The sequence below is a fragment of the Pseudophryne corroboree genome, chromosome 7, assembly GCF_028390025.1.
Source record: "Pseudophryne corroboree isolate aPseCor3 chromosome 7, aPseCor3.hap2, whole genome shotgun sequence".
Lineage (NCBI taxonomy): Eukaryota > Metazoa > Chordata > Amphibia > Anura > Myobatrachidae > Pseudophryne > Pseudophryne corroboree.
Genome location: NC_086450.1, coordinates 284,153,486 through 284,173,748, shown reverse-complemented (window position 1 = coordinate 284,173,748; position 20,263 = coordinate 284,153,486). Strand labels below are relative to the sequence as shown.

The 20,263-nt window shown below is 45.0% G+C and overlaps 2 protein-coding genes across 2 annotated transcripts in view; one reads left to right on the top strand and one right to left on the bottom strand.

The window, feature by feature from the left end:
* ARPC1A (actin related protein 2/3 complex subunit 1A) overlaps window positions 1-16,284 on the bottom strand; it is a 450,685-nt gene extending 434,401 nt beyond the window's left edge. Inside the window, exon 1 of the mRNA XM_063934172.1 lies at window positions 16,187-16,284. The gene's annotated coding sequence lies outside the window, so the exon portion shown is untranslated. The remainder of the gene's footprint in view (window positions 1-16,186) is intronic.
* ARPC1B (actin related protein 2/3 complex subunit 1B) overlaps window positions 11,675-20,263 on the top strand; it is a 102,478-nt gene continuing 93,889 nt past the window's right edge. Inside the window, exon 1 of the mRNA XM_063934173.1 lies at window positions 11,675-11,795. The gene's annotated coding sequence lies outside the window, so the exon portion shown is untranslated. The remainder of the gene's footprint in view (window positions 11,796-20,263) is intronic.

Genomic DNA, 20,263 nt, shown 5'->3' with positions numbered 1-20,263 from the left:
GAAGGAGAGGTGGAGCAGCACTAAACTGAGACGCGCACGCGTGGCGAAGCTGAATATATCTATAATAATAGGATGTGGGTATATTAAACTCAGTCTGCATTTGTCCAAAGGAAATAAATGTGCCCGAATTGATTGAGGGAACAAACTCCCCAGCGTCCCAACACCGATCCCACGTGTAGGGACGTGAAATGAGTGAGAGCACGAGTGTGCGTCAATGGGGTATCAGGATCCCATCCCTCCCCCCCTAACATAGAATGTATCTGCCTCCAAACCATGATCGCTTGTTTAACCAACGGCATCCTTAGGAGTGCAACATTGTCACTAAATAGGAGCTGGAGGGGTGACAAATTGATTTTAGATGTTAGTAATACATTAGAGATTAATAAATCCCCAGACGAGTCGGAGACCCAAGGAATTAGATGGAATAGCTGAGCTGCTAAGTAATAGAATCTAAGTTTAGGGAGAGCCAGACCACCCGAGTCCCGGGGACTAGTTAGAGTATCTAGTTTAATCCGAGCTCTACGGTTGGACCATACCAGTGAGGACAAGATACCATCTATGATATCAAATAATCTCTGGGGGAGATAGACAGGGGAATGTTGGAGGACATACAGCATTTTAGGTAATACAACCATTTTAATTAGGTTTATCCTACCCGTAACAGTAAGTGTCAGTTTACTCCACACCCTGACACAAGACCGTAGGTAGTCCATTTGTGGACGTATATTCAGATCAATAAATTGCGAGGACCGGTTAGTAACCCACACCCCCAGGTATTTAAAGGAGTCCACCCAGCGAAGTGGCAGGCTCCCGGGAGGGCAGACAGGACAGAGGCCTCTAAGCGGAAGGACACAGGACTTGTCCCAATTAATGGACAAACCAGAGAATCCCCCAAAAGTGTCAATTACTTCCAAGATATGAGGCATATGTGGCCGTTAACAGAAACCCTAGCCTGGGGTGCAGAATAAAGCAGCTGGACCCACTTTTTAAAAATAGGTCCAATACCAAATCGGTCCAATGTCCCCCACAAGAAGCCCCACTCCACAGAATCAAACGCCTTAGCAGCATCCAGGGAAACTATAGCTGAGGAGCAGGACCCCTCGTGAGGGGCCTGGAGATGTGTATAGAGCCTACGTAGATTAGGTAAAGTGGACCGGCCCGGCATGAACCCTGATTGGTCCTCGTGTATCAGTTGTAGAATTACAGCGCTGAGCCTTGTCGCTAGTATTTTAGCTAAAATCTTAACGTCCGTTGTCAACAAGTAAATCGGACGATAAGATTCGACCCGTGTAGGGTCTTTATCCGGCTTAAGGAGGACTATAATTAGGGCCTCAGCCATAGAGTCAGGCAACCTACCCTGCGCAAATAAATTCTTAAATATATCAAGGAGTTTAGGGCCATAAAAGGGTAAGTGCTTTTTATAAAGTTCCAGGGGCAGTCCATCAAGAACCGGGGCCTTCCCTCCAGGAAAATAATTAACAGCGGATTCCACCCCAGTCAGTGTCAAGGTGGAGTACAAGAACGTTATAGCGTCCTGGGACAGCGTGGGTAATGGAATATCAGCTAAATACGCCTCTATTTCTGTCCCAGTGTGAGTAAGCCTAGAACTATACAGCCGTCTATAATAATCTACAAAGTCCCCCACAATATCGGGCGTATTAAAATGGGTCACAGTATCATTGGTACAGATTGCAGGCACCGTATTAGATGCCCTGTCCGCACCCGCCAATGTTGCCATAAAGCTACCAGGCCTATCCCCCGTTGCATAGTACGTGTGTTGAGCATAAAGTAGACAGTACTTAGCCTTATCAGCCAAGCAATCACGCCATTCAGCCTGCGCAAGCAACCACCTCTCCCTCGTAGGGTCAAGACCATCGGCCATATACTGCAGCTCCAGCCTCCTACATCCTGCCTCAAGGTCAAGCTCACCCTGGGCATAACCAAATTTCAAGACAGCCACTATTTTGATCAGGGTGCCACGGACATATGCCTTAAAGGCGTCCCATAAAACTGTGTCAGACACCGAGCCCTGATTTTCCAGCATAAAGGCCTCCCACATCTCCACCAACTCCGCTCCGGTGCCCATCTGAGTCAGCCAAAAGGAATTAAACCTCCAAAACTGTGCCCCCCTAACATCTCCCACGTCTAAACAAAGAATTACCGGGGAGTGATCTGATATGCCCCAAGTAGCATACTGAACATCAACCACCCGTGGCAGCAAGCCTTTAGAGGTGAGGGCCAAATCTATACTAGAGAAGGATAAGTAGGTAGGAGAAAAGCATGTATACTGTCGTATGCCAGGATGACGGACCCTCCACGCATCGACCAAACCCAGACTGTCCACCAGCAGCGCAAAGTCCTTCCTGCGCACCACAGGAGCATCACGGGACCGTCTAGTTCTATCTAAAGCATGGTCGATGACGTTATTAAAGTCACCAAGACAAACTATAGCAACATTTGGATACAACGTGATAAACTCGGCTGCCTTTCTGAGAACTTCTAGGGAATAAGGGGGCGGTATATAAACAGCCAGGATAAGCAAAGACATAGAATAAACTTGACATTTTAGAAAAACATATCTGCCCCACTGGTACAGTTGGACCTGATCAAGGACAAACGGGATCGACCTTCTAACTAGAATGGACACACCCCTGCGAATGCGACGTATGGGTGGAGTGGTAGCCCAGCCCACCCATGGTTTCTTAAGAGCCAGGACCTTTGCCCCCACCAGATGGGTCTCCATGAGGCAAATAATATCTGCACCATATTGTTTAAAGTGCCGAAGCACTAGTGAACGTTTGACTTTATCGTTCAGCCCCCGGACATTCCAGGATAGAAATTTAAGTTGATTAGAGGCCGTAAGTCAAGACAAAACAAAATATATGATCGGTCCCGCGTATCCCCACCAGGCCATCAACACCAAGACTAGATGCTGTCGAAAAAAATCAATGTACCCATAGCGTCTGCAACACATACAAGAAAAGAAAAAAAGAAAACAAACAACAAAATACAATCCCTCCCGTCCTGCCCCCCTCCCTGTATACCCGCCTGAACTGAGGCATACCTTATCCCAATAAACTGTTCCCCTTTAACAAAAAAAAACTAAACTATACCAACATAAAAAAAGGGCAATGAATAAAATGACTCAAAGACAAAAGGCGTAGGTCCCCCTCCCTCACCTAAGAAACGTGAGGAGACCCCACCCCGAGCCCTAAATATAAACATCAGTGATGTGGAAAATTAAACATTAGCAGAGGCAATGTAAGATTATCCGGGTAACATACTGCAACGCGGATATCAACAAGAAATACCAGCTTAAACATAAGAATATATCAGACATCAAGGATCATCAGCAAGCGCCCGTCTGGCCGGGGCCCATCAATACAGCTACAGGGCAGCGTCCCGAGGTGTAGCAAAGAATTTTGTTTCTCCGTCCACCACCACCCTCAGCCTAGAAGGAAAAAGCATTGCATACTGTAGATTAAGTTCCCTGAGGCGTCTTTTAATCAGAACAAATTGTGCACGGCCCTTTTGCACCTCCAGCGCCAAGTCAGGAAACACGGAAATTTTGGAGCCATTCCACAACAGGGGACCCTTGGTGCGCGCCAGAGATAGAACAGCATCCCGATCTCGGTAGTGGAGAAATTTCGCTATAAGTGTGCGTGGTGGCGCACCCGGCGGCAGCGGCCTGAAAGGGATTCTGTGAGCCCGTTCAACCGTGAAGAAAGGCGTAAAGGAGTCAGCCCCAAAATAATTTTTCAGCCAAGATTCAACGAACTCCTCCAGGGCATTGCCCTCCTCCTTCTCCGGGAGCCCCACAAAGCGGACATTGTTCCTCCTCAGTCTACCTTCCATATCTAGCATCTTGCCTTTTATATCGGACAGCTGACCATCAATGGCAGTAACACGGGAGCTAAGCGGAGAGATCTTATCCTCCAACGTGGATGTTCGTGTCTCGACTTCCCCGACCCGTTCTCTAACCTTTTGGATATCGTGATGGATTATGGTCAGGTCAGCCTGCACCTGGCCTATCTTGTCTGAGAGACGGGATTCGCTAGCCGCCAGGGCTTCCAACACTTTCTTCAGCACATCATCAGAGGTATCACCAGAGGAGGATGAGTGACTGGGGGACCCCGGTGGAGGGGTATCCCCACCCCCACTCGGCGCCGCTGTGCGCCCTCTAGGGGTATGCGAGTATTGTGCAAGCCAGGCCGCAGCAGATTTATGGTATTTCTTCACCATTCTGTAGATATCTTATAGTAATTCAGGATCAGTAGCTCAAAGAATATCACACAACAGCACAGAGGTTGTATAGCTCAGAGTAATAGTAGTGTGTGAACACACTGGAAGCAGAAGGATATAGTCACAGCACCACAGAGAATTATATATGGCAGTCCAGTGCAGTTCCACAGGAGCATACAGGAGGGACCAAGGAAGAAGGAGCACTACCCCTATTTCATGCAGGCCTCCCTGGTAGCCCCAGGCCATATAACACCCAGGCAGCACAGGGGAGGAGAGGGGAGGTCACGGGTGCCTCAACTCACAGCAGCGCTGGGGGAAGCAAGGAGAGTGTTGTGCAGATACAAGCAGGCCCACACTGTATTCCCCCGTGAGAGGGGGGATCGCGGGTGTCACAGCGCACAGCAGCGTCGGGCAAACACAGGAGGACGGTACGCAGGTTCCGGCAGGCTTATACAGCAGTCCCCTGTGTGAGCAGCTCCCGCACAGCGCACACTATAAGGTCGCGCCAGAGAGCCGGGACCGGAAGTCACGGCACCATCTTAGGAGAGGAGAAAGGCCAGGGGAGAGGAGACTCGGCGTCCAGATTCTCCTCAGTCTGCACCCGTCCGGCGGCCCGTGACGACTCCACGGCTGCTTGGTTCCTTCCCCCAACAGTTGAGGTAAATTGGGCTCGGGGGGACCCCTCAGGATATGTAAAATGGAGATATGGGAGTTGAGAGCACTCACGCCGAGCTGCTACTCCATGTCCCGCTAGGCCACGCCCCCTGTCATATTTGGTATTTAAGCTACCAGGTTAATGTGTAGATTCATTTGATACTTGTTATTAAGTTGTAGGACATGGCAAAAAATAGTTATGATTAAATGTATGAAAGCTAAAATCACTCTTATTAGTACAATGGACAGGAAACTAAGGCCAGCCCCCTCAGACGTCCCCAAGGCTGAACCTGTTCAGCACACGAACAAACCAGTGACTCATCATGAATGAGAAAGTTCCCTCCCCCAAACTAGATAACACATTGCTGATCACACAGGAGGTAGTTGCTGTTTTTGTCCCAGACGATGATGGAGTGCCTGCATGATTTTACAGAGAGAGAGAGTGATATGGAGGGACGGATAGATTAAGAGAAAGATATGGTAATTGTATCGCTGGCCTGTAACTGTATGTAACTGTATGTATTAACTGCTTACTGTATGAGTTGTAACCATGTAACTATAGGTATACTGTACATTGTAATATATTGAATCCATATCCTTTTAATAACAAATATATACATCAATGAGCTTTGGAACTCAGATAATGTGTCGGTGTATTGTTTTCTCTTATGGAATGCAGTGTTTTGCTATGTATAGCGCACATTCATGGCACATGGTAATAAGAGGTGCAGGCGTTTACAATATATATTAGAGTGGGCATTTTAAATATTTGTAAGGAAACAATTTGGTATTTACAAATGTCAAAAATGTATATGTTTAAATATATATGCTCCTACTACTTACTCAACCTTTTTTCCAAACTATTGTGACACTTCTTACCCCCTCCCTAGATATGCCTATAATTCTATGCAGGGACTTTAACCTTATTGCTTTCCCACGCCTGGATAAGCAATTTCCGACGGCATCAAATAACAAACTCCCTAAGTTTGGTGTTCCTGCTTTAGCCAAGCAACTATTACTATTGGACATGTGGAGAGTTAAACACGCCCCAGAGAGGGAATTTTCCTGTTTGTCAGCTTCGAATGGCACACTATCCAGGACCGACTATATGCTAATGTCCAGCTCCCTGCTCCCCAAAATTTCCAAAATTGAAATGGAAACTGTATCAATGTTGTGATGTTAGTGTATTAGAATGCTTAATATTTGTAGACACTCCCTTACTAATATGTGTAAGCCTGAATCTTCAGTGATGGTCCCTGGGACCAGAGGGATGCTGGGAAGTGGGTGGTCCAGGGTGCAGTGTGCCTGGAGTTGGTGATGAAATAAAACAGCACAGCAGTGAACTCACATGTCTCTGTGTCCTGATAACTGGATTTGCAAACATATGAACAAAACAAAAGTCTGATCACGCAGTTATCTGGGCACATGTATTTGCATGTCGGGAACAGAGTGATTTCATTACCTGGAGATGTCCATCTTCACTAGCTACTTCAAAAACGTTAAAACAGGCTCTGACCAATGCTTGGGATCATTTTGAAAAGGAAAATTAGGAGATGTTTCATTCTGATCCTGTGCTATTTTGGCAAGCCGCTAAGTCTACGTTACGGGGTGAACTTATTTCCCATTCAGTGGCATGTAAAAAGAAACTGCTACAGGATTATTTAGTAGCTCAGCACACACTTACCTTGGTTTTCCAGGCTTACAAGGGTCATCCCTCCCCTTTTAATAGAAAAGCTTACAATGTAGCGAAACTTACATTTGAAGACTTATTCCATAGATTAGAATTCTCTTGCACATTCTGGGGTAAATTCAAATTCCATAAAATCAGAAATAAGTCTAGCAAATTAATGTCTAATTTACTGTTGGGTCAATGCACCCCGTCTACCATCCACCCCCTGTCACGACCGGATGATAACCTCTTCCAATGCACAGATAGCATCTGTTTTGCAGGTTTTTTTATAAGACCCTATACCTCCCCCCCCCCTTCCCCGCCCACAGTTGAATAGTATAGAAAGTTACAATAATAAAACAATTCGGAGAGGGGGGGGGGGGGGGGGGGGAGGACATTACCACAATAAAGTGTATTAAACAATGTGTAGGGGAAAAAGTAATATATTAGAAGCCCAAATCCTGTGTCAGAAGTGATCACTAGCATTACAAGGTACCGGGGATTTTTCTGTGGAAGTAGAGGTACCAGGGACTCCAAGTATCAAGAAATGTATCTGCAGAATCATGGAGCAGGACAGCGATGTACTCCATTGAAGCTACATACCAAATGTTATTGATAACTGCTTGTGAGGAAGGGGCTGCAGGTTGTTTCCATTGTGCCGCAATTAAAAGCCTAGCAGCATTAAAAAAATGTGGCTACAAAGCTTACTCAAGGGCTTTGGGACCCCTTCCAACGGTTTACAAAGCAGGACGTGTAATGGATCTTTTGGGGGGGATATATTAAGAATGTTACCTATAAGGGCAATCATTTCATTCCAATATGATGTCATCAAAGGGCAGTCCCACCAGACATGTAAAAATGAGCCCTTGTGCCCACGGTGTCTCCACCATAAATCTGAACATGTTGGAAACTATAATGTAATTTTCCAGGGACTATATAGATGCCAGTGCCTCAGATTTAATACTAGTAACCTTATGTCCTGACATACTTCCATATAATGAAATGTTAGCCTGCAAGTTAGGGAGCGAGGTCATAGGGGTAGGGAGTGAAAGCAGTACGCTCGTCTGCAAAGAGCGAAAGCTTGTACTGGGTATCTTGAACGGAGATCCCTTTGATGTCAGGATTCATCCTTTTGTGGGCTGCAAGAGGTTCAATACTTAATGGATATAGCAGGGGGGCAGAGGGCACCCATGTCTAGTACAATTGCCCAAACTAAATACGGGTGCTGAGAGCCCATTGGTAGAAACGGAGGCCTAGGGGTTGTGGCACAGGGCTTGCAGTGCAGACAAAATGCTACCACATAAGCCATAGGTCCTCAAAGTTTGAAACATAGAAGGGCAAGATAGGTGATCAAAGGCTTTTTCTGCGTCCAGCGATGAGAATTGCCGGTAATTTGTGTTTATTGATAATATACAGTATGAGACCAAGTTAATAGTTTGCCTTGTATTGTCAAGCACCTGTCTTGTTGGAACAAAACCTACTCGGTCCGCATCTATCAAATGGACTAAATAGTTTTAGAGTTTAATCTGTTAGCTAGACATTGCACATATTTTATGAGTTTTATGTGAATAAAAACTACTTTTTTAAATATTTCAAAGGACGTTTTTTCTGTGGATGGGAAATTATATAAGGTCTTATCCCTAGAAGGTTATCCTGCAAATTTTTGTTACGGAGGAGTAGATACAAAAGGAAACATTATTTACATAACTTGTTACAAAAAGGAACTATGATGTTCTTCTGCTGAACATCTAACAGCAGCGCTGTGAGAATCTCTACCATTGTGAAAAATTTATTTGAGGTGGTTTGTTGAGCTGCGTACTAGAGGCACAGCAGCTGGTGTTTGAAGTGCTTAAATAGAGTTTTTATGAGGTGATCAAAATTGAGTGGAAATTATTGGAAATTAATGTTACTGAGGTTAGTAATACTGTAGGAACAAAAAAGCCCAAATTCTGTGATTTTAGTGAAATGTTTTGTCACGCAAAAAAACCCAAAACATAACCATTGTGGCAAAACCAAAACCGAACGACGAATTAGAAACAAAAACAGCAAAAATAATATGGCGTACGTCTCTCTCTCTCTCTCTCTCTCTCTCTCTCTCTATATATATATATATATATATGTATACACACTATCTGAAGTACCTGGCGTTGCCCGGGGGTTAAATCTTGACATTATTAATCAATGAGATGAATGTAACTATTAACATTTTAAAAATAATTAGCAGCATAGCAGCTCTTCCAATACCCCTGTGAGGTTGCTGCGCAGTGTCATTCACCGTTCAAGTGTGCGATCGCATGGTAGCTGAGCTGCAAAAAACCACTTTGTGTAGTCTGTGCGCAACACAGGACTTACTCCTCCAGTGCAATGAGAACGGACTGATCAGGGCCAGAGCTAACATCAGACACTCTCCTTGAAAACGCTTGGGCACACCTGCGTTTTCACGAACACTCCCAGTAAATGCTTAGTTGCCACCCACAAACGGCCTCTTCCTGTGAATCATCTTGCAAACGCCCGTGCGATCGGATTTTTTGCACCATCCTGTCGCTGCGCATGCACAGTTAGGATCTGATCGCCCACTGTGCGAAAACGCACAGCAGCAATCAGATCTGAATTACCCCCAATATTTTTTGTCTTCCCACCTCCATTTCTTTCAATTATTTTAGTTCATTGATTTATGGTTATTTCAGTCTGCTATTGCATTCAGTATTATATCCTAGCTGTCAGGAGACCAACGGCGGGATCCCGACAGCTGGAATACTGGCGGTGAGCGCAGAATGTCCCCTTGCAGGCTCTCTGTACTCACAGCGATTCAGGCCCGGTGGCGACCATAGGTCGCCAGAAGGTCATATTTCCCCTAGGGTAGTGGCACCATCCTTTCACTCCTGAGGAAGCTGGGTGCTAATACCAGCGAAACGTGTTGAGTTAGAGACTGCCGGACACATCTTCAAAAATCCCCTCAACACCGTTGGACATTCTCTTTTTCATTACCCATACGGCATCAATTGGACAGCATTTCCCTTGGACACTACCATCTGTGGAGGAATTGGAGTTTTTCCCTATCTGCTTGGAAACGCTTGCATTGGTATGCTTAAAAGGGACATTCTGAACTCCATTGTTTTCATCAATTCTCCAGCAATCTTTATGGACATAATTCCAGAGGGAGTCCTAGCCGGGGTATGATATACTATCTTATTGAGGGGATGTGTGGATGTGTCATTTCCTATGAATAATTAATTTTTAATTGTGTTGTAAAGACATCTATGATTTTAAGATATTGTTCTTATTAAATATACTATATATACTTTTTCAACATAACCTACCGTCCTAGATTTTTTATTGATATAACTAGTGTATTATATATACTTTATACAACTTAGCGCTGGTGATCACCATTTTTACAGTATACATTTCTTTGGGGAATTACCACCCCCTACACCAGCAGCTTTTGACAGCGCACTCCTTCTATTCTCTTTCACGGGGATTCCAGGGTGGCGGTCGGGATTGTGACCGCCGTTATTTCACCAGGTTTCGGGATTCCGGCGTCGGTATCCTGACCGCCGGGATTCTGTCAGCCGACAACTTGAATGCCTCTCCTGTTATTTCAGGTCAATAAATTATGGTTATTTCTGTCAGACATGACAGCTCATTCAAGTTTTCATCAAGATACATCCAGTAGAAGGCCCAAAACAGGCTAGTTTTGTCAAAGTTTTGTCTGGTGTACCCCAATGGGAGGTCTGACCAGGACCCCAACCCTTTAGTTTATCTTTTTGGGCCCAATATTATCACTCTGACGTTTTCAGCCAAATCCATCCAGTGGAAGGCCCAGAACAGTCTTACCGGGTCAAAGTTCTGCCTGATGAACACTAACAGGAGGTCCAACAAGGACCCCAACCCCCTAGTATACCTTCTGGGATCCAATATTACAACTCCGTTAAGTTTTTGTCTAAATCCATCCAGTGGAAGGCCCAGAACAGGCTCCCTAGGCCAAAGTTCTTCCCATCGTAACCACCAAGATCCTAACCCCCCCTAAAACCTGGCCAGGATCCAACTGGACCACCTTGTGTTAGTTTCATCCCAATTGGTGCAGGGGTGACCAAATGCATAACCAAATGGACAAACAAACATTAATTTTATATATAAGATATACATTGCTCTGACAAACTGATGCTTAATTTTTGCCGCAGTGTGGAGGTGTTAGTTGGTGGTAGGATCCCATACTTGGTCCCAGTGTGCACTAATACCTTCTACGCAGAACAGCAACAGCGGCGAGATTGTGTGGAGGTGTATCCTCCCAGGGACAAATCTCTGATCAGTGCTGGGATTGAGCATCTGGTCCTGGCACCAGGTCTAATGCAGCGTGTTGGGTTTCTGACTGGTGTCGGGATTCCGGTGCCAGTTTTCTGTTCACCGGCATCCTGAGCATTGGCATGCTAACTACATCTTCCCTATAGAAACCTATGAGGGCTGTTTATTGTGACCCAATATCTGCTGCGGCCCCTCCTTGTTACATCATAGGGTTACTTATATGTTGTTGGGGGATTCGAGCAAAAGCTGTTTTCGTGGGTTTTTCAACAAAATATACTTAGTAAATATTCCATTTAGTAATCATAACACGGTAAAGAACATGGTGGCAGTTTAGTAAACAATTGGTTTGAAAAATCAAGGGTTAAGTGTCTTTTAGAGAAAGTCCAACAGTATATAAATGTGCAAAAAACAGGAATGTGCAGATATGAACTTTCCACTCTGCATTGTTTCTCCATGTTACTGCAACAGATTACAAAACAAATGAGTTCTTTCAAATATCTGTAAAGATAAATGCTTCTTGGGGCACATATTCTGCTTGATCTCATAAGAACTATAAATGGAATATTGTTTAGTATGATCCCAGTGGACCAGTCACCCGCATACCCCTGCCTTCTTAGCTTACGACACAGGAGTCTAACTGAATTTTGTCGTTTTTGGAAAACTTTGGTCATTTTAAGTATCCAGATGTGAATGAGCCTGAGTGTTAGCATAAGAAGAAGCAGCCAGCGAGAGAGAAGGGGGGAGGGAGAAAAATGTTGGCTTATTTGTGGTGTTTTTTTTTTTTTTCTTTAAGCACCTCCGCCCACACAAGGAAGTGGCTGTATTACTCAGAGAGGAAAAGAGAAGTTCTGTGAGACTATCAGACTTGTACTTCAATCTCCCTCAGAATCTACATTGAATTCTCAGGCGCACAAAAGGGTCATAGGTAGGTATATAATACTTTATGTGCGGATGATGTGGTGTGATTGCTGTAGTATATTTCCCATTTGTCTTAATTTTGTTGCTGGAGATATTTAGCAGTAATGTTAGCAGCAAACCACAGATGTTGCCGTTCAGCCTCCCAGAAAATGCTGTGAGTGCAGCAGCTGACTGATATGAATGGTGTACAACATGCAAGATTATTGTGTCGCACTGCATTAGAAAAGTCATTATAGGTGTATGGAAATGTCTTACTAGCACAATAGAGAGCAATTTAAGATTTTAGAAACTACAGCACATTCCAGCCCATATGGTAAAAAGTACAGAGCAATAGTGATAATTGTGTCTGAATCATGTGATTGCACACTACTTGTGCAACTTTGTGTTCCTTTCCTGCCTCAAGCAATAGTCCATGTCGAAATGGCAAATGCTACAAAATAAAAGGGGGACACATTAGCTTCACAGCTTGGACCACAAACTTTTCTGACATGATTTCCTTAAGTATGAAGAGTTATTATTTTCCACATGTGCAATGTGGCATGGATTGGGAAGTGGTATAGGGGGTCATTCCGAGTTGATCATAGCTGTGCTAAATTTAGCACAGCTATGATCAGGCACTCAGACATGCAGGGGGACGCCCAGCACAGGACTAGTCCGCCCCGCATGTCAGTGCCGGCCCCCTCCGCAGAAATGCAAAAGCATCGCACAGCAGCGATGCTTTTGCATTTCAGAAGAACCTCCTCGCTGCCCGGGTCGCAAGCAGCCGCCGCGGCCCGCCCCCCCCACCCCCAACTGTCCGGCCACTCCTGCGTTGGCTGAACCGCGCCCCCTAAACGACGGCTTAACGCCGCCGTCCAGCCCCCTCCCGCCCAGCGACTGCCTCTGCCTGTCAATCAGGCAGAGGCGATCACTATAATACAACGTCCTTCGGCTGCCCAGCATGCACCGGTGCACTGCGGCGCCGGTGCATGTGCAGATCCGACCCGATCGCTGCGCTGCGATAAACTGCAGCGAGCGATCGGGACGGAATGACCCCCATAGTGTAGTGGTTAGTATTACTACAGCCCAGCCCTGACTACAATTCCTGACCAATGTACTATCTATGTGAAGTTTGGATGTTCTTTCTGTGTTTGCGTAAGTTTCATCCAAGTGTCCTGCTTTACTTAACCTGTGTGTTCATATAGGGAATACACAGTAGATTGTAAGCTCCACTGGGGCTGGGATTGATATGAATGACTGAAATATTCTCTGTAAATTGTTGCATAAATATGTCTGCACTAAATAAGAACTGTTATTAATGACATAGACTAGCATATAATTAATGTATTTTGGCATGGATGGAACATATACTCCTTTCACACTGCACAAATAACCCGGTATCGACTCAGCAAGGCACGGTTCAGCATGCAGTGTGAAAGCGCCATAGTCGAAATCACGGGTCACCTGACCCGGTAATTCAACCCAGGAATAAAGCAGTGTTATTCCCGGGTTGAATACCGGGTCAATGGCAGTGTGACCGGGCTCCCGGGTCGATGTGACCCAGGACCCGTTCACTACAACAGTGAGAGGCGGCACGGAGATGATCTCATCTCCCAGCGCCGCCTCCGCCCCTGCTGCTGGCTCTGCCCCCGCTGCTATGGCAACCCGCCCAGCATATTGCCAGGTCGGGGAAGACAGCAGTAGCGTCCAATGCCAGATCCCACCCAGGAAGGCCCCGTTTCCAAAGGGGCTATAGTGGTTTACTGGCATGTCTGTTGGCTTCAGGCTGAATATCTTGGATGTGGAGATATTATGCTGGTTGTACTGTAAGTATTTAGGATAAATATTTTGGCCATGGTACTATATGGGTTGTATGTGGTGGAGATTAAACTGTTTTAATGTGCTGAGCCATTAATGGTGAGATTGAGACTATGGGGTAGAATGACTAAGATTTTACTTCTCATTTATCTAGCACCTTCTAGAAGAGAATAGAATGGCATCTGATTGGTTGCTATGGGCAACATCCCATATTAAATAGAACTCCCATTTTAGTAAAATGACCCCTATGTGCAGGAGACTGCACATTATGCTATGTGATGTACAGACATGGGTGTGCAGGGTGTGAGGTGTACACCTGCACCTACAGTCTATATACTTACCTCACCGCCAATGCAGTCATTGGGAAAATGTCATGGGAAACATTTTCCTTAAGATCTGTGCATGCACAGTAGACGAATTATTGTGAAAAATAGCTCCAGCACCATCTACGTATAGTCATATACACAGTGACAGAGTCTACTTGGCGCATTTGGCAGAGAGGTAGGGCCACACGGAAACTGTATAAAGACCACCTCCTCTCTTAAACCATCCCTCTCTACAGGACAGTTGGGTCTAATGTGCACAATATTTGTGCAATGGTCAGAGCATGATCAGAAGCCAGAATTATGCTTAGAAAAGACAGAGAGAAAATAACCTGGATACAGAAAAGGTAGCATAATTGTAATTAAAGTAACACTATTAAATGTGAATCTCTTATGAGACATGGATATATGTAAAATTTTAATCAAGTTGTTTGTAAAAAGGTGCCTGCGTGACCAAAAGGGGGTGGAGCCTCAAGAAAAGAGGTTGAGGCTGTGTGAAAAGGGGACAGAGCCTCGCGGAACCACTGTTCACGTCACTATGGGGGCGTGCCCAGCACTCTCTGAGATGTTGGGCTGGCCTCATGCTCCCCCCAGCACTGTGAATAGGTATCCGTTTGGATGATCGACCATGTTATGGTCGACAGTCATTAGGTCGACCATTATTGGTCGACACTGACATGGACACATGGTCGACACATGAAAAGGTCGACATGAGTTTTTCAAAAATTTTTTCTTTTGTGGAACTTTTTCATACTTTACGTTCCACGTGGACTACGATTGGGAACGGTAACCTGTGCCGAGTGCAGCGGTAGTGGAGCGAGGCACCTTGCCCAAAGCATAGCGAGCGAAGCAGTGCACTAACTGGGATTCCCCGTCACTTTACGCAGATAACAACACCAAAAAAAGTAAAAAAAAGTCATGTCGACCTTTTCATGTGTTGACCTTTCATGTGTCGACCATTTTCATGTGGTGACCATACGTCCATGTCGACCATGCCAATAATGACTGTCGACCATAACATGGTCAACCATTTATACCGGAACCCTGTGAATAGATGTTGTGCGCATGCACACAGCATCTATTCTCTTCAACTCCTACTGCTCTGCCATGCAGAGCAGCGATGTGTGTGCTCCTTCAAACCCCCCCGCAGTGTCCCGTGAAAATGGGACTGTTCCGCTGGATGCGAGACAGTTGGGAGATATGCCTATAGGCTACAAAGGCTAAAGGTACTAAAGACGGCATTCGGTTTTATGGCGAAGTTCTGGAAAGCTATGATTTCTGGAGCTTGGTAAATTTACAATTTAGTGACTGCTTTTCTGGATAAAAATGAAGGGATCAATACGGATATCAGAGATATTTCCTGCAGTCCCCATTCTTACCTCCTGAGAAACTATTTTGTGTATTCACGAAAAAAATATTTAATTAATATCCCCCAATTTGTGTGTCCAGGCTTTGCCTTTATTCAATATATAGTAAAGTGTTCCATTACAGACAAATTCTACTTTCTGAGGAATATTCTATGTAGGCACTGGTCCGTAAATATTATTTTCCAATAGTATATTGTTAGTCTTGTGGGTAGACGCTACTACTGCCATTGGAGCCCTGTATGGTTTTCAACAATCGGCTTGTTCTTGTACAGTAGAGTGCTGAGTACCCCTGCTTGCTGCCAAGACATCCAGATAACCGCATGATACAGCAGTTTGAATGTTAAACTATGGTTAAGTACACTTTCGGGGAATGGAGGGAGCGCAGGCGTCATGGTAAAGTTCTAGATTCTATAAATATCATACTAAATTCACACAAAACTAATAATAAATACTAAGCACACACAAAGCTGGATCCACACTAAATCCATACAAACACACCCTGATCCACAATAACTCCATACAATTTGTCACGATGCTGCCGGCCAGTTCTACAAATACGCCAATTTGAGAATTGCCACATGCGACGTGGGGGTCACTTTTGACACACAGGATTAATCAAACACGGTACACTGCCACCAGCCGAAGGAACAGTACTATATTTGAAGGCAAACTTCGGCCCTTACCTTCATACGCAATTATTAATATTTTGAGAAATCGGTAACATGCTACACGGGGCTTTGGTTCATACGAATCAGGACTAGAATTTTTAAGTTTTAATTCCAAGAATACTTCAGAGCTTTAGTTACAAAACGGTGTTACAAAGAGTATTAAGAATATTTTAAATACACACACAGATTATGGTATGATCTCAACAAATGAAAAGAAATAAAAATACAGAAAACCTAACTCACTTATTCAAACGAACTTAGGTGGTTCTGTTGTGGGGGAGTTTCACAGAATAGCCCTGGTCATTTCCAACATGTAGTTGAGTCCCCAAGAAATGCAATCTCTGTCCCAGTGAGAGGGACAGATATAGCCCTCAGCTGCAGCAGCCCCGCACCCTTGGGATTTTTAACCACTTCCCTGCTGGACACTAAACATACACCATTTATACATACTGTTGGAAATAGAAAAGAAACACAAGAGAAGGGGAGGGGTTGTAGCCCAAAGGCATTGGAATCTCTTTCAAAGAGAGTAAGGATCTGTGAGGATCTGTACCTTGTCACCTCTAGATGGTTTTATGACTAGCCAGGAAGTTTAGTGGCTTAGTCATCTAAACATGTGGAATTCCTTTACTTTCCATCAGGTGATTGATCCGGACATCTCCCACTGATCAGTATTTATGACCTCTAGTCTAGACTGGGCATTGCACATGGAGCATTGCTTCATCCCTAACTTTAGAGTCTGCAGATAAGGTTTGATTCCAGGAAGACAGAATCTCTCTCCCCCAGCCTAGATACACATAGGTCAAAAGCAAGACATCGCCTGTCAGCCATTTTGTCACATCTAAGCTGAAAGAATACAAAATTATATACAGTCACTTGAAATCATTATTGGTGATTATTTCTGCAGGTAATCACCACACCTTAGATCACATATATTTTGTGATTCTCCTTTCTGCGTTTAAACATGACACAATTAAACCCTGATTCACACTAAGGTGAGTAGTCAGAGGTGGACGCTAGTGCTGTGTTCTCGTGTACTACCTATCTCAATCGCTAAATGATTGACAGGCAGCAGGCATTCGGGGGCGGCAATGCGGCATTGGGGGGAGTGGAGCAGGAAGCGCAGGTGTGTCATGGCCATTTTCGGGACAGCTTGATGATGTCGCCTGCATTTCCTGTGATCAGAAACATGGTAGTGGGGTGCCTACATGCGCAGCATGGCTGTGTATATGTAGGGGTCATCAACTAATTTGATTCCTGCAATGCAATTACAATTGAATTGCAATCGCATTGCGGGGTGGCGCCATACATTGTGGGCAGCCCCCAGCACGTGGGTTTATTCTTAGCTGTTTTTGCTAATTTAGAATAACCCCTTTATTCAATAGAAATACGAGAGGATCTTGCTGGATCTATTCCTAATTCACCCAAACAAAGCCAAATTGGTGTTTACCTTTCATTTCCAGTTTACAAATAGATTCAACAGAATCTAGCCAAAGCTTGCATCTCGCAGGTTATTACATAAGCCCTAAATACTCCTAAATCCATACATAATTCCCATAAACATATCAGGATCCATACCTTATTCACATTAACACACCCAGCTCAATGACTAACTGAAACACACAGATTCTATTTGATCCATGAATAATTCACAAAGATGTATATCCAACAGGATCCTTATGTTGCATGAATTTAGTGTGGATCCTGGTGATTTTATTGTGAATTTAGAGTGGATTTGGGTGTGTTTGTGTGGATCTGGCAAATACATGTGTGTTTGTATGAATATTGGACCTTGGGCCTAATTCAGATCTGATCGCAGCAGCAAATTTGTTAGCAAATGGGCAACACCATGGTGGTAATTCAGAGTTGATCGCAGCAGCAAATTTGTTAGCAGTTGTTCAAAACCATGGGGGTCATTCCGAGTTGATCGCTCGCTAGCTAGTTTTTGCAGCGCTGCGATCAGATAGTCGCCGCCTATAGGGGAGTGTATTTTAGCTTTGCAAGTGTGCGAACGCCTGTGTAGCTGAGCTCTGCAAAAACATTTTGTGCAGTTTCTGAGTAGGTATGAACTTACTCAGCCCTTGCGATCACTTCAGCCTGTCTGGTCCCGGAATTGACGTCACACACCCGCCCTGCAAACGCTTGGACACGCCTGCGTTTTTCCAAACACTCCCAGAAAACGGTCAGTTGACCCCCATAAACGCCTTCTTCCTGTCAATCTCCTTGCGATAGGCTCTGCGAATAGATTCTTTGATAAAATTAGTACTTGACAATTATAGACTCCTAAAAGTATCAAATCAGGCGCTCTGTTTAAAGGCACATAAATACAAACTGTTGGTCACCCAATTGTTTATTTATATTAATATGATTATATTAATATAATTATAGCAGCTCCCATTTGAGTATTCTGTGGTACTCAGAGCAAAGGAAAATATATATGAGACATGCAGTATCACAAGAGAGCGCTAAGTGTCAATTAATGTATCATAAACAATTTATTCAATCACATAAATTAAGAACATATATAAATGCAATGCATAGAATAAAAATTACTTAAAAGGTTATTCACTGCTGATAATAATACACGCTGCCATATAACGTATCCCAATTATATTTCTCTTACGTCCTAGAGGATGCTGGGGACTCCAAAAGGACCATGGGGTATAGACGGGATCCGCAGGAGACATGGGCACACTAAAAGACTTTGACTGGGTGTGAACTGGCTCCTCCCTCTATGCCCCTCCTCCAGACCTCAGTTAGATTCTGTGCCCAGGAGAGACTGGACACACACTAGGGGAGCTCTACTGAGTTTCTCTTGAAAGACTTTATGTTAGGCTTTTTTATTTTCAGGGAGACCTGCTGGCTACAGGCTCCCTGCTTCGTGGGACTGAGGGGAGAGAAGACAGACCTACTTCTTCTGAGTTAAGGGCTCTGCTTCTTAGGCTACTGGACACCATTAGCTCCAGAGGGTTCAATCACTTGGTGCGCCTAGCTGCTTGTTCCCGGAGCCGCGCTGTCACCCCCCTCACAGAAGCCAGAAGTAAGAAGCCGGGTGAGTATTAGAAGAACAGAAGACTTCAGTGACGGCAGAAGACTTCAGTAACAGAGGTACAGCGCAGCGGTCGCGCTGCGCTCCATGCTCCCACACACACACCAACGGCACTCACAGGTTGCAGGGCGCTGGGGGGGAGTGCCCTGGGCAGCAAGTTACTGAGGGTCTTTTGACTGGCAAAAGATGCATATTCAGTGCCCGGGCACCGTGTACAATACCCCCGCCAGTATAAAAAATTAAAATTTAAGCGGGACAACAGTGCGCCGGGAAGGGGCGGGGCTTAGCCGCACAGCTTACCAGCGCCATTTTATCTCTTCACAGCCGCTGCAGAGACGCTGGCCCGGACCTCCACTCTCCTTACAAGTACAAAGGAGCAAAACGGGAGGGGGGGGGGGGGGGGGGGGGCACAGGCAATTTGGTGCTATATATGTATATGTATTTACAGCGCAGCCATCATATATTATTTATTTAGTAGTATATGGGCGCTGGGGTGTGAGCTGGCATACTCCCTCTGTGTTCTCTCTACAGGCTTCCCTGTGAGTCTGTCCCCTTTTGGCCGGTGTGAGTGTGGGTGTGTCGGTACTGCGTGTTGACATGTCTGAGGCTGAGTGTTCCTCCCCGGAGGAAGTTACTGGGGCCGCGGAGAGAGATTTGGGAATGACTCTGTCGGCACAGCCGACTGCTGATTGGGTAAATATGTTGAGTACATTGAATGCAAACGTGGCATTATTGTCTAAGAGGCTAGAGAAATCTGATTCTCAGACACAAACATGGAGAAAATCCATGGAGGACGCTTTGTCTCAGGTACAGACCCCCTCAGTGTCACAAAAATGTTCATTTACCCAGATGGCAGATACAGATACCGACACAGACTCTGATTCCAGTGTCGACTTCAATGAGGCCAGTTTACATCCGAATGTGGTTAAGAGTATTCAGTACATGATTGTGGCTATTAAAGATGTTTTACATATTTCTGAAGAGCCTCCTTTTCCAGATAAGAGGGTTTGTTTGTATAAGGGAAAAAAGCCTGAGGTGACTTTTCTCCCCTCTCATGAACTGAACGCTCTTTGTGAAAAGGCTTGGGAGTCGCCTGACAAAAGGTGGCAGATTCCCAAGAGAATTTTTATGGCAAATCCTTTCCCCTCTGACGACAGGGAGAAATGGGAGTCGTCACCCAATGTGGACAAGGCTCTGTCCTGACTGTCCAAAAAGGTGGCGCTTCCGTCTCCTGACACGGCTGCCCTCAAGGATCTGGCGGATCGCAAGCAGGA